Source organism: Stegostoma tigrinum, chromosome 5, assembly GCF_030684315.1.
Source record: "Stegostoma tigrinum isolate sSteTig4 chromosome 5, sSteTig4.hap1, whole genome shotgun sequence".
Classification (NCBI taxonomy): Eukaryota; Metazoa; Chordata; class Chondrichthyes; order Orectolobiformes; family Stegostomatidae; genus Stegostoma; species Stegostoma tigrinum.
Window position 1 is genome coordinate 48,614,607 of NC_081358.1, and position 25,102 is coordinate 48,639,708.

The 25,102-nt window shown below is 44.9% G+C and overlaps 1 long non-coding RNA gene across 1 annotated transcript in view; it reads right to left on the minus strand.

Moving 5' to 3' along the window:
- LOC125451488 (uncharacterized) overlaps positions 1–25,102 on the minus strand; it is a 206,693-nt gene that overhangs the window by 62,658 nt on the left and 118,933 nt on the right. The gene's annotated exons all lie outside the window — the stretch shown is intronic.

Here is a 25,102-nt window from a genome sequence, read left to right on the forward strand (position 1 = left end):
CCGACGAAGCGCTGGTGTTATGTCCCGCTTTCTATTTATCTGGTTAGGTTTCCTTGGGTTGGTGATGTCATTTCCTGTTCTTTTTCTCAGGGGATGGTAGATTGGCTCCAAGTCAATGTGTTTGTTGATGGAATTCCGGTTGGAATGCCATGCTTCTAGGAATTCTCGTGCATGTCTCTGTTTGGCTTGTCCAAGGATGGATGTGTTGTCCCAATCAAAGTGGTGTCCTTCCTTATCTGTATGTAAGGATATGAGTGATAGTGGGTCATGTCGTGTTGTGGCTAGTTGATGTTCATGTATCCTGGTGGCTAGCTTCCTGCCAGTTTGTCCAATGTAGTGTTTGTCACAGTTCTTGCAAGGTATTTTGTAGATGACGTTCGTTTTATTTGTTGTCTGTATAGGGTCTTTTAAGTTCATTAGCTGCTGTTTTAGTGTGTTGGTGGGTTTGTGGGCTACCCTGATGCCAAGGGGTCCGAGTAGTCTGGCAGTCATTTCGGAAATGTCTTTAATGTAGGGGAGAGTGGTTGCGGTTTCTGAGCCCGTTTTGTCTGTTTGTTTGGGTTTGTTGCTGAGAAATCGGCGGACTGTGTTCATATGAACATAGTCCGCCGATTTCTCAGCAACAAACCTAAACAAACAGACAAAACGGGCTCAGAAACCGTAACCACTCTCCCCTACATCAAAGACATTTCCGAAATGACTGCCAGACTACTCGGACCCCTTGGCATCAGGGTAGCCCACAAACCCACCAACACACTAAAACAGCAGCTAATGAACTTAAAAGACCCTATACAGACAACAAATAAAACGAACGTCATCTACAAAATACCTTGCAAGAACTGTGACAAACACTACATTGGACAAACTGGCAGGAAGCTAGCCACCAGGATACATGAACATCAACTAGCCACAAAACGACATGACCCACTATCACTCGTATCCTTACATACAGATAAGGAAGGACACCACTTTGATTGGGACAACACATCCATCCTTGGACAAGCCAAACAGAGACATGCACGAGAATTCTTAGAAGCATGGCATTCCAACCGGAATTCCATCAACAAACACATTGACTTGGAGCCAATCTACCATCCCCTGAGAAAAAGAACAGGAAATGACATCACCAACCCAAGGAAACCTAACCAGATAAATAGAAAGCGGGACATAACACCAGCGCTTCGTCGGAGGCTCACTGATGATGTTACCTAGAATGGTAACGAAACGTCTGAAAACTAACCTTCCAGCTCAGCAACAAAACTCACATCCAGAACCTCAACCTGAGCTACAAATCTTCTCAAAACTCATGAGGTATTACATTTTTGTAAGGCAGACCAAGGTAGGACTTATACACTTAATGGTAGGACCATGGGGAATGTTGCCAAGGGGTGCAGGTGCATAGTTCTTTGAAAGTGGAGCTGCAGGTAGACAGGGTTGTGAAGAAAGCTTTTGGCACACTTGCCTTCATTGGTCCTCACATTGAGTATAGGAGTTGGAACTTCATGTTGTAGGTGTACAGAACATTGGTCAGGTCACTTTTATAATACTGCATTCAGTTCTGGTCTCCCTGTTTTATGAAAGGTGTTGCTAACTTGAAAGGATTCAGAAAAAAAATTGCAAGGATGTTGCTGGGATTGAAGGGATTGAGCTTCAGTGAGATGCTGAATAGGATGGGGTTATTTTACTTGGACCATTGGTGATGGCTTATAGAAGTTTATAAAGTCATGAGGGTGAGTTTAAAACTAGAGGTCATAGGTTTAAGGTGAATGGGGAAAAATTTAAAAGGAACCTGAGGGACAACATTTTCATGCAGAGGGTGGTGCATGTATGGAGCAAGCTGCCAGAGGAGGCGGTGGAAACTGGTACAATTACAACATTTAAAAGGCATCTGGATGGGTACATGAATAGGAAAGGTTTAGAAGGATAGGGGACAAATGTTGGCAAATTGAGCTAGATAGTTTAGGATATCTGGTTGATGTGACCAAGTTGGACTGAAGGGTCTGTTTCCATGTTGTTTAACCCTACGACTCTCTTTGAGGACAGCAGGTTGGGTCTCTACACTGTGGGCCTAGTCAGTGTGTGAGCAACTCTATGGCTTAAACAGTGCTGTTGAGGCAAGCAGCCTCTGCTGAGGCTAAAAAGAGAGCTCCAGGGCATTTTATGGCATCCTGGCACAAGAGGAAGGCATGAGACTCCCAATGGTGGTTTCAAAGGCACAGGGATGACCATTTAGAGCTGAGATAAGGAGGAATTTCTTCAGCTAGAAGATGGTGACTCTGTGGAACTCATTGCCGCAGAGGGCTATGGAGGCCAAGTCTTTGAGTGTATTTTAGACAGAGATAGATAGTTTATTAATTAGTAAAAGGATTAAAGTTTATTGGGAGAAGGCAAGAAATGGGGTTGAGAAGAATATCAGCCATGATTAAATGGCAGAGCAGTCTTGATGGGCCAAATAGCCTAATTATGCTCCTGTACCCCATAGTTTTATTACTGCTGGGAATCTCTCTCCCTTACTCATGGACCTTGAAAATACTCAGCTTCTGTCGCGCAAAGGAAATTATTCCAACTGGTGACATCTGCAATGAACTGGTGGTGTGTAGGTGTCATACTGCTGATGGCAAAATCCCAGCAGTCAAGGAAAATTATCTTCAATTAGACCTTAAATTCCTTAATTAGCCATTCCCACTGTTGTTGAAATAGCAGAACATTGGAGTGTGTCCCCACCAAATCAGCTGTCTAAGATATCATAGGCCCTGCACATTCTGGACCCTACCCCAGGGCTGGTTAAAACTTCAGATTAACAGTCAATTTGGATTTGTATTATGAATGTGGTGGTCACACACTTATTGAGGAAGAATGCAGCAGGTCCTGGATAATGTTCCGGTTTAGGCTGACAAAGTATCAAGCAGATCATTTGCATCATCACTACAACCGTAGTGTCTCCCACCCGCCCTCCTCCTCTAACCTAGTTAATAAGGTAAGGTTCATTCTAAACTTTCTCTACTGAATATAAGTTTGTTATTAATTTGTTATTATTACTTGACGTAAGCTTTCTACTTTAGTACTGAGTGGGTGTTCAGATAAGTGGGGTATGGATGCTAGGGCAGTTGCTTGCTCCTCCTGCAGAATGTGGCAGTTGGGAGACGTGGCACACGTCTCCGCTGGCTACATCTGCGGGAAGTGCACCCAGCTACAGCTCCTTGAAAACCGTGTTAGGGAAATAGAGCTGGAGCTGGATGAACTACGGATCATTCGGGAGGCAGAGGGGAGTTACCGGGAGTTGGTCACTCCTAAGGCTCAGGACAAGGATAGATGGGTTACAGTTAGGGGGAGGAAAGGGGACAGACAGACAGTGCAGAGATCCCCTGTGGGCATTCCCCTCAGCAATAAGTATACCGTTTTGGATACTGCTGGGGGGCATGACCTACCAGAGGAAAGCCATAGTAGCCAGTTCTCTGGCACTGAGCCTGACACTGTGGCAAAGAAGGGAAGGGGGCAGAATAGAAAAGTACTCGTGGTAGGGGACTCGATAGTTAGGGGAATTAACAGGAGATTTTGTGGTCAGGATCGGGATTCCCGGAAGGTATGTTGCCTCCCTGGTGCCAGGGTCCGGGACATCTCCGATCGGGTGTATAAGGTTCTAAAAGGGGAGGGCGAACAGCCAGAAATCGTGTAACATATTGGCACAAATGATATAGCCAGAAATAGGATTGAGGATATAAAAAGTGATTTCAGGGAGTTAGGATGGAAGCTGCAGAGCAGGACGAACAGAGTAGTGTTCTCTGGTTTACTACCAGTGCCACGAGATAGCGAGGCGAGGAACAGGGAGCGGGCGCAGCTGAACACGTGGCTACGCAGCTGGTGTAGGAGGGAGGGCTTCAGATATGTAGATAATTGGGATGCCTTCTGGGGAAGGTGGGACCTGTACAAGAAGGACGGGTTGCATCTGAACTGGAAGGGGACCAATGTCCTGGGTGGAAGGTTTGCTCGAGTAGTTCGAGAAGGTTTAAACTAGTATGGCAGGGGGGTGGGAACCTGAGCTGTATACCAGAGGTGAGCGTTGATGCAGGTGAGGCAGTAGCAAGAGGTAGACCAGCTAGTGGGAAGGAACCAAGGGATCGGTTAAAGTGTGTTTGCTTTAATGCAATGAGTATCAGGAATAAAAGTGATGAACTTAGAGCATGGATCAGTACCTGGTGCTATGATGTTGTGGCCATAACAGAGACATGGGTTTCTCATGGGCAGGAATGGTTGCTGGATGTTCCAGGGTTTAGAACATTTAAAAAGAATAGGGAGGGGGGAAAAAGAGGAGGGGGTGTAGCACTACTAATCAGAGAGGGTATCACAGCTACAGAAGCTTCCATTGTCGAGGAAGATCTGCCTACCGAGTCAGTATGGGTGGAAATTAGGAACAGCAAGGGAGTAGTCACCTCGTTAGGGGTTTACTACAGGCCCCCCAATAGCAGCAGGGAGATTGAAGAAAGCATAGGTCGACAGATTTTGGAAAAGTGTGGTCGCAGTAGGGTGTTGTAATGGGTGACTTTAACTTTCCTAATATTGATAGGAACCTCCTTCGAGCAGTAGATTTGAATGGAGCTGTATTTGTAAGGTGTGTTCAGGAGGGTTTCCTAATTTAGTACGTTGACAGGCCGACGAGGGGAGAGGCCATTCTAGACTTGGTGCTTGGAAACGAGCCGGGGCAGGTATCAGATCTTGTGGTGGGAGAGCATTTTGGTGATAGTGACCATAACTGCCTCACATTCTACATAGCTATGGAGAAGGAAAGGATTAGGCAAAATGGGAGGATATTTAATTGGGGAAGAGGAAACTATGACGCGATTAGACACGAGTTAGGAAGCATGGACTGGGAGCAATTGTTCCATGGTAAGGGAACTATAGACATGTGGAGACTGTTTAAGGAACAGTTGTTGCGAGTGATGAGTAAATATGTCCCTCTGAGACAGGCAAGAAGGGGTAAGATAAAGGAACCTTGGATGACGAGAGCGGTGGAGCTTCTTGTGAAAAGGAAGAAGGTAGCTTACATAAGGTGGAGGAAGCTAGGGTCAAGTTCAGCTAGAGAGGATTACTCGCAGGCAAGGAAGGAGCTCAAAAAAGGTCTGAGGAGAGCCAGGAGGGGGCACGAGAAAGGCTTGGCAGAACGAATTAGGGAAAACACAAAGGCATTTTACACTTGTGTGAGGAATAAGAGAATGGTCAAAGAAAGAGTAGGGCCGATCAGGGATAGCATAGGGAACTTGTGTGTGGAATCTGAGGAGGTAGGGGAAGCCCTTAATGAGTTTTTTGCTTCTGTCTTTACGAAAGAAACGAACTTTGTAGTGAATGAAACCTTTGAAGAGCAGGTGTGCATGCTGGAATGGATAGAGATAGAGGAAGCTGATGTGCTGAAAATTTTGTCAAACATTAAGATTGACAAGTCGCCAGGCCCGGACCAGATTTGTCCTCGGCTGCTTTGGGAAGTGAGAAATGAAATTGTTTCGCCACTTGTGAAGATCTTTGCATCCTCGCTCTCCACTGGAGTCGTGCCTGAGGACTGGAGAGAGGCAAATGTAATTCCTCTCTTCAAGAAAGGAAATAGGGAAATCCCCAGCAATTACAGACGAGTAAGCCTCACGTCTGTCGTCTGCAAGGTGTTAGAAAGGATTCTGAGGGATAGGATTTATGACCATCTGGAGGAGCATGGCTTGATCAAATACAGTCAACACTGCTTTGTGAGGGGTAGGTCATGCCTCACAAACCTTATCGAGTTTTTTGAGGATGTGACTAGAAAAGTTGATGAGGGTCGAGCTGTGGATGTGGTGTATATGGACTTCAGTAAGGCATTTGATAAGGTTCCCCATGGTAGGCTCATTCAGAAGGTCAGGAGGCATGGGATACAGGGGAACTTAGCTGCTTGGATACAGAATTGGCTGGCCAACAGAAGACAGCGAGTGGTAGTAGAAGGAAAATATTCTGCCTGGAAGTCAGTGGTGAGTGGGGTTCCACAGGGCTCTGTCCTTGGGTCTCTACTGTTTGTAATTTTTATTAATGACTTGGATGAGGGGATTGAAGGATGGGTCAGCAAGTTTGCAGACGACACAAAGGTCGGAGGTGTCGTTGACAGTATAGAGGGCTGTTGTAGGCTGCAGCGGGACATTGACAGGATGCCGAGATGGGCTGAGAGGTGGCAGATGGAGTTCAACCTGGATAAATGCGAGGTGATGCATTTTGGAAGGTCGAATTTGAAAGCTGAGTACAGGATTAAGGATAGGATTCTTGGCAGTGTGGAGGAACAGAAGGATCTTGGTGTGCAGATACATAGATCCCTTAAAATGGCCACCCAAGTGGACAGGGTTGTTAAGAAAGCATATGGTGTTTTGGCTTTCATTAACAGGGGGATTGAGTTTAAGAGTCGTGAGATCTTGTTGCAGCTCTATAAAGCTTTGGTTAGACCGCACTTGGAATACTGCGTCCAGTTCTGGTCGCCGTATTATAGGAAAGATGTGGATGCTTTGGAGAGGGTTCAGAGGAGGTTTACCAGGATGCTGCCTGGACTGGAGGGCTTATCTTATGAAGAGAGGTTGACTGAGCTTGGTCTCTTTTCATTGGAGAAAAGGAAGAGGAGAGGGGACCTAATTGAGGTATATAAGATAATGAGAGGCATAGATAGAGTTGATAGCCAGAGACTATTTCCCAGGGCAGAAATGGCTAGCACAAGGGGTCATAGTTTTAAGCTGGTTGGTGGAAAGTATAGAGGGGATGTCAGAGGCAGGTTCTTTACACAGAGAGTTGTGAGAGCATGGAATGCGTTGCCAGCAGCAGTTGTGGAAGCAAGGTCATTGGGGTCATTTAAGAGACAGCTGGACATGCATATGGTCACAGAAATTTGAGGGTGCATACATGAGGATCAATGGTCGGCACAACATTGTGGGCTGAAGGGCCTGTTCTGTGCTGTACTGTTCTATGTTCAATGTTCTATGTTCTATGTTCTATCATGCAAGTGCAAGACAAACATTATAGAATCATAGAGTCATACAGCATAGAAACAGACCCTTCTGTCCAACCAGTCCATGCCAAACATAATCCTACATTAAACTAGTCCCACCTGCCTTCTCCAGGCCTATATCCCTCCAAACCTCACCTCGATATCCATATCCACCACTTCCTCAGGAAGTTCATTCCACACATGATTATCTCCAACAAGAAAAAAATCTGGCAATTTCCCCTTGACGATCAATGGCATTGCCATCACTTCATCCCTTTTATCAATATCCTAAGGGCTTAGTCTTGATCAGAAACTCAAATGGACTCACCATCTAGGTACTGCAACTACAAGCGCAGGTCAGAGGCTGGGAATCCTGCAGCAAATAACTGAGCTCTTGACTTCCCAAACCCTTTCCATCATCCTCGGAGCCACAAGTCAAAAGTATGATGGAGTACTCCCCACTTGCTTGGATGGGTGCAACTCCAAAAAACACTCAAGAGGCTTGATACCATCCAGGACAAAGCAAGGCACTTGATTAGCACCACATTCATAAGCATCCACTTTCTCTGCTACCAATGCTCAGTCACAGCAATGGTGACATTTACAAGATGCACTGCAGAAATTCACCAATGGTCCTGAGATAGCACCTTCCAAATAATGATCACGTCCATCCAGAAGGATAAGAACATAGGAATTCCACCATCTAACAGTTTCCCTGCAAGCCCCTCCCCTCCTTCACTTGGAAATATATTGCCATTCCTTCAGTATCACTGTTTCTAAATCCTTGTATTCACTGCCACCTTCTCATGGTCCATTAGGGATGAGCAACCTATGAATGAATAAATCAAAAGGCTAAGTTGAAATATATAAGATTCTGAGTGTTCTTGACTCGCTAAATGCTGAGGAAATTTTTCGCCTCTCAGAGGAGCCTCAAACTGGGCCAAAGATTCAACATAAGAACTCTTTGAATTAAAAAGGAAACGAGGAATTTTTTTTAAGAGACTAATCAGTCTGTGAAATTCTTGACCACAAAGAGCAATGGGGTTTGGGTTGTTGAATATCTTCAAGGTTAGGTCAGACAACCTTGTGTTCAACAATTTGGGCATCAAAGTCATCTTGGATTGCAGAGTGTAGCCAAGTGGTCTTTTTCAGTTTCAGTTAAATGTAGTTAAAAGAAGACTTGACAACATAAATTTGCTCAAATATGAACATTTATTGAGTAATAACAAAAAACAGGAATAAAAGTTACATTTATTAAGTAAATAAGAATAAAGAACAAAGAACAAAGAAAATTACAGCACAGGAACAGGCCCTTCGGCCCTCCAAGCCTGCGCCGATCGAGATCCTCTGTCTAACCTGTCATCTATTTTCTAAGGGTCTGTGTCCATTTGCTCCCTGCCCATCCATGTGACTGTCCAAATATATCTTAAAAGACGCTAACGTGTCTGCATCTACCACCTCCGCTGGCAACGCGTTCCAGGCACCCACCACCCTCTGTGTAAAGAACTTTCCATGCATATCTCCCTTAAACTTTCCTCCTCTCACATTGAACTCATGACCCCTAGTAATTGAGTCCTCCACTCTGGGAAAAAGCTTTTTGCTATCCACCCTGTCTATACCTCTCATGATTTTGTAGACCTCAATCAGGTCCCCCCTCAATCTCCGTCTTTCTAATGAAAATAATCCTAATCTACTCAACCTCTCTTCATAGCTGGCACCCTCCATACCAGGCAACATCCTGGTGAACCTCCTCTGCACCGTGTCCAAAGCATCCACATCCTTTTGGTAATGTGGTGACCAGAACTGTACACAGTATTCCAACTGTGGCCGAACCAAAGTCCCATACAACTGCTACATGACCTGCCAACTCTTGTACTCAATACCCCGTCTGATGAAGGAAAGCATGCCGTATGCTTTCTTGACCACCCTATTGACCTGCGTTGACACCTTCAGGGAACAATGGACCTGAACATCCAAATCTCTCTGTACATCAGTTTTCCCCAGGACTTTTCCATTTACTGTATAGTTCACCCTTGAATTTGATCTTCCAAAATGCATTACCTTGCATGTGCCCGGATTGAACTCCATCTGCCATTTATCTGCCCAACTCTCCAGTCTATCTATATTCTGCTGTAATCTCTGATAGTCCCCTTCACTATCTGCTTCTCCACCAATCTTAGTGTCATCAGCAAACTTGCTGATCAGACCACCTACACCTTCCTCCAAATCATTTACATATATCACAAACAACAATGGTCCCAGCACAGATCCCTGTGGAACACCACTGGTCACAGGTCTCCAATGTGAGAAACTCCCCTCTACTACTACTCTCTGTCTCCTGTTGCCTAGCCAGTTTTTTATCCATCTAGCCAGCACACTCTGGACCCCATGTGACTTCACTTTCTCCATCAGCCTGCCATGGGGAACCTTATCAAACGCCTTACTGAAGTCCATGTATATGACATCTACAGCCTTTCCCCGCTCAATCAACTTTGTCACGTCCTCAAAGAATTCTATTAAGTTGGTAAGACATGACCTTCCCTGCACAAAACCATGTTGCCTGTCACTGATAAGCCCATTTTCTTCCAAATGGGAATCGATCCTATCCCTCAGTATCTTCTCCAGTAGCTTCCCTCCCACTGACATCAGGCTCACCGGTCGATAATTACCTGGATTATCCTTGCTGCCCTTCTTAAACAAGGGGACAACATTAGCAAGTCTCCAGTCCTCCGGGACCTCACCCATGACTAAGGATGCTGCAAAGATATCTGTTAAGGCCCCGGCTATTTCCTCTGTCGCTTCCATCAGCAACCTGGGATAGACCCCATCTGGACCTGGGGACTTGTCCACCTTAATGTCTTTTCGGATACCCTACACTGCCTCCTTCCTTATGTCAACTTGACCTAGAGTAAGCAAACATCTATCCCTACCCTCAACATCCGTCATGTCCCTCTCCTTGGTGAATACCAATGCAAAGTACTCGTTAAGAATGTCACCCATTTTCTCTGAATCAGCGCATAACTTTCCTTCTTTGTCCTTAAGTGGGCCAATCCTTTCTCTAGTTACCCTCTTGCTCTTTATATATGAATAAAAGGCTTTGGGATTTTCCTTAACCATGTTTGCCAGCAATATCTCAATATATCAAGAAGAATGAAAAGGAACAGAAAAAAAAGCCTCACCCCCTTCTGCCCATCAGGGACCCCTCGATTAGCAGCTGTTCCACATGCTGAGGTTATCCCCGGTATCGTCCGTGATCCCAGTCTGAGGTGAAGCCCAACATCTTGGAACAAAACTCTTTCGCTCATGTCGTGTAACAAACAGTGAGGCACAGATAATCAATTACAGAAAATGCGCTGATTGTGCTATCTTTGGCATGTGCAAATATGTGCACAAGTCATGGTCATTCAAGGTCATACAGCTGTCAAATATCATCAGCAAGTTTACCCATTCAGCCTATCCTATCTAAAAAGCAATCGGGACAAGTAAAAAATGGGAGTTCATCACATTGGTCATGATCATACATTGTACTGCTACAGATTTGAGGGGCCAAATGGCCTATCCATGCTCAAATTCCTTCTGATCCTATGGACAATAAACAGGTGCTGCTTATGGGAACTAATGTTTCACCATTTTCTGACACACAGAAAATGCGAACACTTTTATTTCATTCTTATCAATTTGCTGTGACAGATGTGGTTTCCTGGAGAGTTGAGTCAGAGGAAAGTTCAAAGTGTCAGGATATGCAACGTTGCCCAGTACCTGAGGTGTATTAAACAGAAGCCATGTTTCATCCTTTGGTCACCACAGGGCATATGTGACATTTAAAAGTGTTTGTTTTACAGTCACATTTTCAGTAGTTGTGGCAGAAAGAAAAGCTTACCAGCTTCCTAGCTGTCAATCTGGAGATCATTTTTGTGACAGATAGCTAGTTTCAGGAAAAATCTCTGAAGGCAATAATAGGATTAAATAAAAGTATCACGTGTAGAGTAAGTGACAATTGGGAATTCAGTAATTGGAGTGGTATCATTTTAAGCTTCTTAGTCTCTTGATAAAATACAATTAACTTTAGACTTCCTTAGTAACACAATCTTTTTTTTAAGGATTCAATAATACATAGTACTACATTTTACACAAAATTGTATATGTTGGGGTTTGGAATAGGGTTATCTTTCATGAATAGTATCTAGAATTGCCAGGATATATTAACAGTGGATATACACAATATATTAACATCACCAGTGATGCAAAATTTTTAGATTTTGGTCAACAAATCTGAAAACATTAAAATCCTAAATCTTAAAATTTTGAATGCTTCAAAAGCAAAATTGATGGGAAGGGTGCGTTAATGATTTTTGCAAACTATTCCCAATTTATAGGCACACTGCTGATAAAATGCACGACAGAATCCCACATCAAACTGAAAAAAATAACGTAAGATATGATTTCTGATGAAGGGTCCAGGCCCGAAACGTCAGCTTTCCTGCTCCTGAGATGCTGCTTGGCCTGCTGTGTTCATCCAGCTCCACACCTTGTTATAAGATATGTAACATTGATATAAATCTTATATGTTATTAGGAGTATTGTACTCATTAAGTAGTTTAATTGAAACAAAAATCCTAATCTGCAACTCCAACTGTGTGCAGAATTTAAAGTGATAGTGCCGTAAAAGATACAACACATGGCCGTACTCCACCTCCATCCAGGGCCCTAAAACAGCCCTTCCAGGTGAGACGGAGCTTCACCTACATCTCCTACAACCTAATCTACTGTATCTAGTCCTCCTGATGTAGCCTTCTCCACATTGCTGAGACCAAATGAAGACCAGGTGACCAGTTTTCTGAGCATCTTTACCTGGCCTGAGATGGCCAGCCTAACCTCCCAGTCACTGTCCATTTCAAATCCCTGCCCCACTCCCCCACAACACGTCCACCCTCAGCCTTCTCCAGTGTCACAGTGAATGAGAATACAAATTTGACGAACAACACCATATCTTCCCCTGGGGTAGCCTACAGCCCAGAGGACTTAACATTGAGTTCTCTAATTTCAAATAACCTCCCCACCCATCCCCTGGCTCTCTTTCCATTCCCTCCTCCTTCATTCCATTCCACCTACCACCTCCTCCGTTCCATTCCAGCCACCAACAGGATTCATTCATCCCATCGACCAACCAGGTCGTACCTGCTACTGGTCTCTTCCCATCACCACCATTCCATTACCCTACACCCCATGTTATCTGCAGGTCCCGCTACCCTTGCATCCAATCCTGAAGGAGGGTAATACCCGAAATGTTGACTTTTCCTCCTCCAGATGATGGCTGGCTTGCTGTGTTTTCCTAGTCTCCTGTTTGTCTATCATTCTGTTTATTGCATTGTCATTTTTAATGCAAACTTTCTCCACTGGAGTTTGTATCTCATTATTGGTGAGAGATTAGAAATTGTGGCAGTCAGAGGGATTTGGCTGTTTATTTGCATAAATCTTTAAAAGCTGACGTGGCAGATTAAAATAAACTGTAATCAAATAGGCTGTGCATTGTTCTCGCCTTGAGGCAGAATGCTGTAAATTCAAGTCTTGAAAATAAAAGTCCAGGCTGGGACTCCAGTGTGCTATTTGAGGGAGTGCTGCACTATTAGAGGTTCTGTCTTTTCATATTTATGCCATTATCGAAATAGCATCTTTCCATTTCTGTAACATCGTTTGACTTCACCCCGACTGAGCTAATCTGCTGCTGAAACCCTTGCCCATACCTTTGTTACTTCCAGATTTGATTAGTCCAATGGACTTAAGGCTGTTCTCTCACATTCTAACCACCATGAGGAAACCTTTACTACCCTTGTCTTAACTTGCAGCAAGTCTTGTTTTCGTAACATCCTTGTATTTGCTGGTCTAAATTGGCTTTCGGTCAAGCAACATGGTGATTTAAAAATGTTCATTTTTGTTTTCAAAACCTTAAATGGTCTCACACCACAGACTGTCTGTATTCTCCTCCAATTTTACCATAATTGCTTTACCACTCGTGGCCGTGCCCAAGCTCTCTGAAATTTTTCTTCCCTCCATCTCCCTGCCTCTCCATTTTGGCTTTCTTAATTAAGTCATTACTTATTACCTATCTCAGAGTCCAAACGTTTATGCCATCTGGCTTTTTATTCCTTTATGGCTTGGTATTAATACCCTGTTTTACAGTGTTCCTGTGAAGTAGCCTGGGATGTTTCATTATAATAAAAGTTGCTACATGAGGATAAGTTGTTGTTTAGAAATGAAAATGAGATCTGACCTGCCCTCAATCAGTGTTACAAAAAATGGATTTCTGGGTCATTATGTATGTGTGGGAGCTTGCGGTGTGGTTGTCATGTTTATGGTATTACATGAGACACTACACTTCATTTGCTCTAGGACATTGACTTTAGGACATCAATAATTGTGAAAGCTGAAGTATTAAGGAAAATCCTTTGTTAAAATTGGAATGTTGGCCATTATCTGAAAAAGTGCCTGGACTTCAAATGTCACAAGAAAATGCTGGATGAATTCCGCAGGTCTGCAGAGAAGAAAACAGAGGTTACGTATTGAATCCAGTACAACTCTTCTTCAGAACCGAAAGTTGTTGGGAATTTTTAAAAATATTTTTGACAGAGATGGAGGAGTGGAGAAGTGAACAGATGGCGTAGAGACTCTGTGCAAAAGACAAGTGGCCGGTTAATAATGGTGAAAGAGTAATAAAGATGTAAAATGAGTGTAAATTAAGGTGTGAAAGGGAGAGAATGTGTCCTTGTTACTGAGAGCAAAGTAAACAAGAAAGAAACAGGCAAAATCTGTGATTTGGGGATAGCAGAGAGAAGGTAAGAGAACTGGAGAGCAGACATTATGCAGTCAGTTTCTGATGACATGTGATTCAGTGTTGAGACCTTGAGGCTAGAAAATGCCTACATGTGGAAAACAAACTGTTGCTCCTGAAGTTTGTGTTGTGCTTTGTTAGAACATTGAAGCAGGCTGAGGGCAGAAATCTTAGCCTGAGAACAAGGTGACTGATTGAAATGCCAAACAGCTGGGAGGTCAGGGAAATTCCTAAGGGTAGAGCAGAAGTGTTTCACAGATAGGTCACTCAGTCTGTGTTTGGTCTCACCATTGTCAAGGAAATCAGATTGACAGAAGTACAAGTAAAATGATGCTTCACCTGGACAGTGTGAACATAGAATATAGAACAGTACAGCACAGTACAGGCCATTCAGCCCACGATGTTGTGCCAAACTTTTACCCTAATCCCAAGGTCTATCTAACCTCCATGCCTACCTTATACTAACATCCATATGCATATCTAATAACCACTTAAATGCCCCTAATGGGGGCGACTCCACCACCCTCTGCGGCCATGCATTCCACGCCCCTACCATTCTCTGAATAAAGAACCTATATCTGTTGTCTTCTCTATATCTACCTCCACTCACTTTAAAACTATGTCTCTCGTAATAGCTACCTCCACCCGAGGAAAAATTCTCTGGCTGTCCACTCTATCTATACCTCTGATCATTTTGTACACCTCTATCAAGTCACCTCTCATTCTTCATTGTTTTAAAGAGAAAAGCCCTAGCTCTTTCAACCTTTCCTCGTAAGACCTTCCCTCCATTCCAGGCAACACCCTAATAAATCTCCTCTGCACCTTTTCCAATGAGGCGACCAGATCTGGACACAATACTCCAGATGTGGCTGAACCAGGCTTTTGAATATGTGGAGCATAACTTCATGGCTCTTGAACTCAATTCCTCTGTTAGTGAAAGGGCCGCAGCTTTCAGCAAACCTTGAACATGAACTCCAAGATCCCTCTGCTCTTCCATACTGCCAAAAATCTTTCCGTTAACCCTGTGTTTTTCTTTCAAGTTTGTCTTGTCAAAATGAATCACCTCACACTTTTCAGGGTTAGACTCCATCTGCCACTTCTCATCCCAGCTCTGCATCCTATCAATGTCCCTTTGTAATCTAGAACAGCCTTCCGTAATGTCCACAACACAACCCGTCTTTGTATTGTCCGTGAACTTGCTAATCCACCCTTCCATTCCTAGGTCCAAATCATTTACAAAAGTCACAAGTAGAAGAGGACGCAGGACAGATCCTTGTGGTACACCACTCGTAACTTAGCACCATGTTGAGCATTTTCTGTCCGCCACCACCCTTTGTCTTCTAATGGTCAGCCAATTCCTAATCAAATCTGCGCATTTCCCCCATTCCATGCCTCCTGACCTTCTACATGAGCCTACCATGAGGAGGCTTATCACACGCCTTACTTAACTCCATGTGTACCACATCCACTGCTTTACCTTCATCCACGTGTTTGGTCACCTCTTCGAAGAATTCTACAAGGTTTGTGAGGAATGATCTATCCCTCAGAAATCCATGCTGACTATCATGAATTAAACTGTGCCTTTCCAAGTTATGATAGGATCATAAATCCTATCTCTCAGAGCCCTTTCCAATAATTTGCCCACCATTGATGTAAGACTAACTGGCCTGTAATTTCTGGGGATATCCCTATTCCCTTGTTTGAACAAGGGAATGACGTTTGCCTCTCTCCAGTCTTCTGGCACTATACCCATGGACAGTGAGGATGAAAAGATCATTGCCAATGCCCCTGCGATCTATTCCCTCACTTCCCATAGAGCCCTTCGATAAATCCCATCAAGGCCCGGGGGACTTATCTATCTTCAACTTCCTCAAAATCCCTAGCACATCTTCCTTACTAACATTGACCTCCTCTAGCTGAACAATCTGTTTCACACTGTCCTCCTCTACAACTAGGTCCTCTGAGTTGTGAGCATCAAAGAAAAGTATTCATTAAGGACCTCTCCTATCTCTTCAGACTCCGTGCACACCTTCCGTTTAAAGTCTTCGATTGGCCCTAACCTTTCTCTGGTGTGTTTGTTGCCTCAGACAGTGAAGAGGCAGGAGGTGAATGGACATGTATTATAGTGTCAATGATTGCACGGGAGGGTGCAATGGGGATGTGAGGAGGCATTTGGAGTGATAGAGGAGTAGGTCAGAGTGTCACAGAGGGAATGGTCCCTGCAAAATGCTGACAGCGAATCGGAGAGAAAGATTTGCTTGAGAAAATGTTGGCGGTTGATCCTCTGAATGAGGAGACTAATGTGGTGGAAAGGTAGGACGGGGAGAACATGATTGGTATTCTGGGAAGGAGGGGATGGAGTGCGGGCAGAAGTGTGGGTGGTGAGTCAGTCATGCCTGAAGGTCCTGCCAATCACAGTGATGTTGAGGAAAATGTTGGTTACATCAGAGGCAGCTGAATGGGAATTGGCATTGTCAGAACAGATGGGATTGAGAAAGAGAAACTGGGAAAATGGAATAGAGCCTTACAGGAAGCAGGATGTGAGGGGATGCAGATGATTTCTGAGGGAGCTGTGTATAGTTCCTCCTCTTTGTGGGAACCTCCTTGCACCACCCTCTCTCCCTTGTGAAGAAGGGGCATGTGGATTGCCTGCCAGACCCTGGAGACCAATGGCTGGAATAATGAAGTACAAGTGTGTGCATCACTGCAGCAGGCCTGGAGGGTGCTGGGCCTAGCTCTCTAGGGCAACTGCCAACCTATCTGTGAAGACAGTCAGACTCTCATAGGATTCGTTACAGCTGCAGCTGCTTCTGGGCAAAGAAGGTAATTGAGCCCCACATCCCTGCTGTTACAGCTGCTTCTCACTGCGTGGACAAAATTCCTGACTGCCAATTCTGCTGGATTATCTCCTACCTGGGCTGAGCAGATGCCTCGTCTCTGGCAGTCCTCCATGTACTAACAGCATTTTCTACATCAGCGAACTGTGAAGCTGTTGCTGTGAGGTGCTCCAAGATAATAAAATGTGAGGCTGGATGAACTCAGCAGGCCAAGCAGCATCTCAGGAGCACAAAACCTGACGTTTCAGGCCTAGACCCTTCATCAGAGAGGGGGATGGGGTGAGGGAACTGGAATAAATAGGGAGAGAGGGGGAGGCGGACCAAAGATGGAGAGTAAAGAAGATAGGTGGAGAGAGTATAGGTGGGGAGGTAGGGAGGGGATAGGTCAGTCCAGGGAAGACGGACAGGTCAAGGAGGTGGGATGAGGTTAGTAGGTAGATGGGGGTGCGGCTTGGGGTGGGAGGAAGGGATGGGTGAGAGGAAGAACAGGTTAGGGAGGCAGAGACAGGTTGGACTGGTTTTGGGATGCAGTGGGTGGGGGGGAAGAGCTGGGCTGGTTGTGTGGTGCAGTGGGGGGAGGGGACGAACTGGGCTGGTTGAGGGATGCAGTAGGGGAAGGGGAGATTTTGAAACTGGTGAGGTCCACATTGATACCATATGGCTGCAGGGTTCCCAGGCGGAATATGAGTTGCTGTTCCTGCAACCTTCGGGTGGCATCATTGTGGCAGTGCAGGAGGCCCATGATGGACATGTCATCTAGAGAATGGGAGGGGGAGTGGAAATGGTTTGCGACTGGGAGGTGCAGTTGTTTGTTGCGAACTGAGCGGAGGTGTTCTGCAAAGCGGTCCCCAAGCCTCCGCTTGGTTTCCCCAATGTAGAGGAAGCCGCACCGGGTACAGTGGATGCAGTATACCACATTGGCAGATGTGCAGGTGAACCTCTGCTTAATGTGGAATGTCATCTTGGGGCCTGGGATAGGGGTGAGGGAGGAGGTGTGGGGGCAAGTGTAGCTTTTCCTGCGGTTGCAGGGGAAGGTGCCGGGTGTGGTGGGGTTGGAGGGCAGTGTGGAGCGAACAAGGGAGTCACGGAGAGAGTGGTCTCTCCGGAAAGCAGACAGGGGTGGGGATGGAAAAATGTCTTGGGTGGTGGGGTCGGATTGTAAATGGCGAAAGTGGCGGAGGATGATGCGTTGTATCGGGAGGTTGGTAGGGTGGTGTGTGAGAACGAGGGGGATCCTCTTTTGGCGGTTGTGGCGGGGGCAGGGTGTGAGGGATGTGTTGCGGGAAATGTGGGAGACGCGGTCAAGGGCATTCTCGATCACTGTGGGGGGAAAGTTGCGGTCCTTAAAGAACTTGGACATCTGGGATGTGCGGAAGTGGAATGTCTTATCGTGGGAGCAGATGCGGCGGAGGCGGAGGAATTGGGAATAGGGGATGGAATTTTTGCAGGAGGGTGGGTGGGAGGAGGTGTATTCTAGGTAGCTGTGGGAGTCGGTGGGCTTGAAATGGACATCAGTTACAAGCTGGTTGCCTGAGATGGAGACTGAGAGGTCCAGGAAGGTGAGGGATGTGCTGGAGATGGCCCAGGTGAACTGAAGGTTGGGGTGGAAGGTGTTGGTGAAGTGGATGAACTGTTCGAGCTCCTCTGGGGAGCAAGAGGCGGCGCCGATACAGTCATCAATGTACCGGAGGAAGAGGTGGGGTTTGGGGCCTGTGTAGGTGCGGAAGAGGGACTGTTCCACGTAACCTACAAAGAGGCAGGCATAGCTGGGGCCCATGCGGGTGCTCATGGCCACCCCCTTAGTCTGTAGGAAGTGGTCCCGCATTTCCTGCAACACATCCCTCACACCCCGCCCCCGCCACAACCGCCCAAAGAGGATCCCCCTCGTTCTCACACACCACCCTACCAACCTCCGGATACAACGCATCATCCTCCGACACTTCCGCCATTTACAATCCGACCCCACCACCCAAGACATTTTTCCATCCCCTCCCCTGTCTGCTTTCCGGAGAGACTACTCTCTCCGTGACTCCCTTGTTCGCTCCACACTGCCCTCCAACCCCACCACACCCGGCACCTTCCCCTGCAACCGCAGGAAATGCTACACTTGCCCCCACACCTCCTCCCTCACCCCTATCCCAGGCCCCAAGATGACATTCCACATTAAGCAGAGGTTCACCTGCACATCTGCCAATGTGGTATACTGCATCCACTGTACCCGGTGCGGCTTCCTCTACATTGAGGAAACCAAGCGGAGGCTTGGGGACCGCTTTGCAGAACACCTCCGCTCAGTTCGCAACAAACAACTGCACCTCCCAGTCGCAAACCATTTCCACTCCCCCTCCCATTCTCTGGATGACATGTCCATCATGGGCCTCCTGCACTGCCACAATGATGCCACCCGAAGGTTGCAGGAACAGCAACTCATATTCCGCCTGGGAACCCTGCAGCCATATGGTATCAATGTGGACCTCACCAGTTTCAAAATCTCCCCTTCCCCCACTGCATCCCTAAACCAGCCCAGTTCGTCCCCTCCCCCCACTGCACCACACAACCAGCCCAGCTCTTCCCCCCCATGCACTGCATCCCAAAACCAGTCCAACCTGCCTCTGCCTCCCTAACCAGTTCTTCCTCTCACCCATCCCTTCCTCCCACCCCAAGCCGCACCCCCATCTACCTACTAACCTCATCCCACCTCCTTGACCTGTCCGTCTTCCCTGGACTGACCTATCCCCTCCCAACCTCCCCACCTATACTCTCTCCACCTATCTTCTTTACTCTCCATCTTCGGTCCGCCTCCCCCTCTCTCCCTATTTATTCCAGTTCCCTCTCCCCATCCCCCTCTCTGATGAAGGGTCTAGGCCCGAAACGTCAGCTTTTGTGCTCCTGAGATGCTGCTTGGCCTGCTGTGTTCATCCAGCCTCACATTTTATTATCTTGGAATTCTCCAGCATCTGCAGTTCCCATTATCGCTGTGAGGTGCTCACTAGCTTATGGTCTCACACTCCTAAAGACTAATGTTCCTGCCAAGGTATCAGTATCAGGGCTGGAAAGGGTGCAGGAGTCAGCCTTGTCAATACTTCCTTTGAGACCTCAGCACTTTTTTCCTCAGCTGTCAGGAAGGTGCCCATAGGGGTGGGCCTCCCTTTTCAGCCCAAAGGTTCAGAACATTTGCTGGCACCCACAAGATATAACAGACTTGCTGTGGTCAACGGTTACAAGTGGTGGGCATTGACAACAGGCTTACTGAGAGGGTTGTGGTGAAATAAAGAGTGGTACTCACTAGTTTTGTGGGACATGGGAGCAGCCCTAGTTTTCTCAATCAAGGATAGGATTCTCTCTTTGTAGGGGCTGAGGAGAAGAATGTTGGATACATCCTACCCATCCACACCCTCACTCGTGCCCTTCTCAAGAGGGCATAGCTTGTAAATGAGGCCAGAAAAGGTTGGGCAGCAAAGGAGGTCCATCCTACTGCCCAGTGGATGGAGGACAGTTTCATTTCTCTCTTTAGCCCATTTTATATTAGCTTTTTGATCATGGTCAACCACGATCACTGAAAACAAACTATTGACTCATCCAAAGACATACCTGAAAGAGAGTTTACCTCATTGACGGTTATATTAATGCGGTGAAGTATGGAATGGTAATTCAATCAATGCCTGAAAGGAATTCCTATTTCGATAGAGGGAGAAAGAAATTTTATTTCTGAGTCTTCTAAACTTCGGGCTAACTAACTCTCCAAAAGGAGTTCTCACCAATCAGCCTTAACATAAAGGGCTGTAGCATCCTGGAGGGAAGATAGACCTGCAGAACTTTATAACCATTAGTTGTGAGCTGCAGTTAACCTATCAAGGCTTGAGTGGAGCTGAGGTCAGTTTCACATATTTTGTCGCCATTTAAGAAGATGAGAAAATAATTGAGAGTTTAAAGATAGCAGTAGCTGTGAATGAACAAGCATGATGAGTTGAGGAAAAATATTTTTCAAAGTGTGTCGGTGCATGGAACATATTTTCAAAAAGGGGTGGTGGAGGCAGAAACCCTCATGGCACTTAAAAAGAAGACTTGGATACATAAGTGCTATAGTCTGACAGGGGAGTCAGATTGAGCTGTGTTGTCGTTTCGGCTGGCAGAGACATGATAGGCTGATTTATCTTCTTCTATGTGAATTTCTGTGATTCTGAAATGCTTTCTAACAAGTGTTTGAACAATTTCATTTGTACATTGTACACTGGCTGGCTTGCCACGGGCATGTGACATCTATATCTATTGCAGGAGGTTTCCTGTTTAGAGATCGTTGGAACTGCAGATGCTGGAGAATCTGAGATAACAAGGTGCAGAGCTGGAGGAACACAGCAGGCCAAGCAGCATCAGAGGAGCAGGAAAGCTGATGTTTCGGGCCGAGACTGTTCTTCAGAAAATTTTCCAAGGAAGGGTCTAGGCCCGAAACATCGGCTTTCCTGCTCTTCTGATGCTGCTTGGCCTGCTGTGTACATCCAGCTCTACACCTTGTTATCTCAGGTTTCCTGTTCATTTGAGAGAGCCATTGAACACATTCCCTGGAACACGATGTCAGATATGTCTTGCTGAAATTGTGTGGATTTCCAGAGCAGTGGAAGGGGCAGTTACGTAAGACTGAAGAGAAGAATTAAAACCACAACCAGCAGCTTTGAATTAGTGAGTCAGAATGCCTGTAAATTTTCAACTCTCACTTACTGTGGAAGTGAAAGGTGATGTGCAACAGAATTGGATTTTCTTCCATTTTCAATGAAAGCTATGAAATTACTACAAATTTAAATAAGAAGCTTAAGTCATTAAAAGTAGCTAACAGCACTGGGAAAAGACAACTGCGGAAATCTTACTGGGGAGCAGAGGAGTTAAACTGTTGAAATTTTTAAGGCTTTAAAGGTATACTTTGAACGATATAGTAATGTTCCTAATGGATGGTAAGTGTTCAAAATCAAAATTCAGGTAGGGAGGGAGAGTATTGATCAATATGTGATGGCGCTGATACACCTACACCGCTGAAAGATGTTCTCAACAGAGTTAGGATTGTCATGGCCGCAAGAGATCCTGCTGTAAAAGCATATCTGATAAATGTAGCTAACTGGAGATAGCAGGAACTGCAGATGCTGGAGAATCTGAGATAACAAGGTGTAGAACTGGATGGGCACAGAAAGCCAAGCAGCATCAGAGGAGCAGGAAGGCTGATGTTTTGGGCCTAGACCCTTCTTCAGAAACAGCTTCGCAGTGGGGTTAAAATTGTTTTGGAGATAGCAGAAACTGCAGATGCCGGAGAATCTGAGATAACAAGGTGAGAGCTGGATGAGCAAAGCAGGCCAAGCAGCATCAGAGGAGCAGGAAGGCTGACGTTTCGTGTCTAGACCCTTCTTCAGTAGCTTACTGTCCAGAAAGCAACTGACAGATGCAAAAGTTTGCCAATCATCAGCTAGAACATATTAATGGAGATCAGATGAGGCACATTCTAGGCTAAATGATAGCATTTTGGCAAAAACAGGGAGAAACTCTTACAAAAAAGCAGCGAGTAGGAGGTAAATAATATAGAGGACATCACACAGTAGAAACATATCCAGTATGAGGAAAGCAGTGTTCTAACTAGAAGGAGCTAAATCAATCTACACATAAATATTTTGAGAGAGAGAAATAAAACAAGCCTATAAGGATGGGAAGATGCCAGCTGATGATTCTAACAAATCACTCTACACCATCTCTGCAAGTTGGTAGCATCAGGAACAAGAAAAACCGAGGTAGTCGTATAGTGGTTGTAACAAGGTCAGTCACGTGGATCTCATAGAATATGAGTTCCCTGATTGGGGCTGTTAACCTAGTCCAATCAGGGAGCCCTGGCTGACAGATAAGAACAGGAGTGTCAGACATTCTGTTCACTCTGAGAGCTGGTTCTGCGGGAGCTGGATCATTGTCAAGGACTGCCCACGTATAAATAGACAGTGACTTGGTGATAGGATGCCAGCCTTTGTGGAGTTATTTCAAACTGACAAGGGATTGTAAATATGCGAATAAAATACAGCAAAGTTTTAGAGATAGCAGATGAAATGCATGTGCAGAAACTATGTAGGTCAGGCAAGAATGACCATAATTTTGTCCATGCATGATAATTGCCTTTGTTAATCATGCATATTGGGTGACTTGTATCTGTAAATCACAGTACATGCAATTTAAATCTGTTTTATATGGAAGAGGAACTGGAATGTCTGCAGGAATGCATTTGTACATAATTTACTGGCTGAATTGTTGTATTCATGTGAGAGCTACTTGTGCTTTCAGAGGTAATAAAATGTGAGGCTGGACGAACACAGCAGGCCAAGCAGCATCTCAGGAGCACAAAAGCTGACGTTTCGGGCCCAGACCCTTCATCAGTTCCCTCCCCCCATCCCCCTCTCTGATGAAGGGTCTAGGCCCAAAACGTCAGCTTTTGTGCTCCTGAGATGCTGCTTGGCCTGCTGTGTTCGTCCAGCCTCACATTTTATTATCAGGTAATTAGCATGTGTTGCATAACCCTCTGGAATTCTTTCACTGTTTGACAAGATTTCAGTTTTCAGCAAAAGCAGTCTCTTCACTGTTACAAAGGCACGTTATCTCAATTTGCAGATTTCATTATCGATAATTTATTAATAACTAAGAATTATAAAAAATGATATTAATAAATATTTGACTACAGGAGTTGAGACATTATGTTACAACTGTATAAGACATTGGTAAGGCCGCATTTGGAGTACTGCATACAATTCTGGTTACCCCACTATGTGAAGGATATTATTTAACTGGAAAAGATGCAAGAAACATTTACAAGGATGTTACCGAGTCTGGAGGATTTGTGTTATAAATTGGATAGCCTGGGATGTTTTTTTCCTATGAACATAAGAAGCTGAGAGGTGACTTTATAGGGGTTTATAAAATCATGACAGGCACAGATAAGATGAATAGCCAAAGCTTTTTTTTCCCCCTGGGATGGGTGAATCCAAAACTAGAGAGCATAGGTTTAAAATGATAGAGGAATGATTTAAAAGGGATCTGAAGGGCAATCTTTTCACTCAGAGGGTGCTGCATATATAGATCGAGCTGCCAGAGGAAGTGCTAAACATTTAAAAGACATTTGGACTGGTGCATGGATAGGAAAGGTTTAAAGGGATACAGGCCAAATGCAGGCAAATAGGACTAGCTCAATTTAGGAATTCTGGTCAGTATGAATGTGCTGGGCTGAAGGGTCTGCTTCTGTGCTGTCTGACTCTATGACTGTAATATCCAAAAGTGGTAAGTTTCAGTTTTTAAACCCTGAGCATCGTCAACATTCAAATCTATTTTGAATAAGATGCTTTTAGTTAGTGAGAAAAAAAGTTGTCTGTCCTTCATTTTTAGATGCTTGGTGATGATGTTAACTTTGAAACAGTCCTGCACTTTGCATATGTCCTTCCATTTTCCAACCATTGATGCATGACTTTAAGTTTTAAGGTAACGGACCAGAATTTTCAGACGTCACTGCTCCTCTAAGTGAAGTATTTGCCTGGCACTGTATTCAACTCTGCTCTCGATAGCTCACTTCTTCCGCTGATGTCTTTTCAATTTCTGGAGGCTTTGAGCTTTAGTTATCCCCTACGTTGGTGATATTCTTTTCTAGGGAATAGTTTTTTTTATTAAAAGCTCTGTGACTATTTAAGGGGGCTTTTTACTTAAACTAAGCTTTGGCAATGCTACTAGATGGAAAGGTTGATCAAAGTTTGGTTCTGTTTCTATGGTAGGTAGTTTTCATGCATGATAAAGTCTAGTGCAGAGTTACACTTGACAGGAGGTCAGATAGATAATATGCTGCAAGTGCACACCGGCCCAATTTGGGGGTCATCCAATTTTCAATTAGTTTAATTAATAGGTTTGTAAATTAATTGCTGGAAACACAGATGTCTTGTCATTTCATGAATTGTTCATTTTAAGAGCTTAGCCTTGTCCTTACTACCATGCAGACCTCAGTGCATTGAGCAGTGTCAAAGCTCTTAGTTAAAATCTCATAGCACGGAGTACATTAATAAGTTAATTATAGTGAAGCAGTATACTTAGCGATATCAAAGATAAGTCCTAGAGTCCTTTTTGTTCATTATGATTTTCAACATTGCTTGAAAAAATATAGCCAGAGAAGGTGCCATTGTTTTACTTATTTACAAAGTATTTACAACACAGAAGCAAGCCTTTTTGTTGATCAGTTCCATGCTAGGGTTTCTGATTCTGAAAAACCTCTTCTACTCTATCTGACCCTTTTCCTCAGCTTCTTCCTCCCTTCCACACTTGTTTCCCCTTGAACATATCTAGTTATCTGGCTCAAATACTCCGTGTTGCAGCAATTTTTAAATTTATGTTTATACTTTTGTGGGAAACAGATATCATTAGCTGGGCCACCATTTATTGCCTATCCCTAATGCCCTTGAG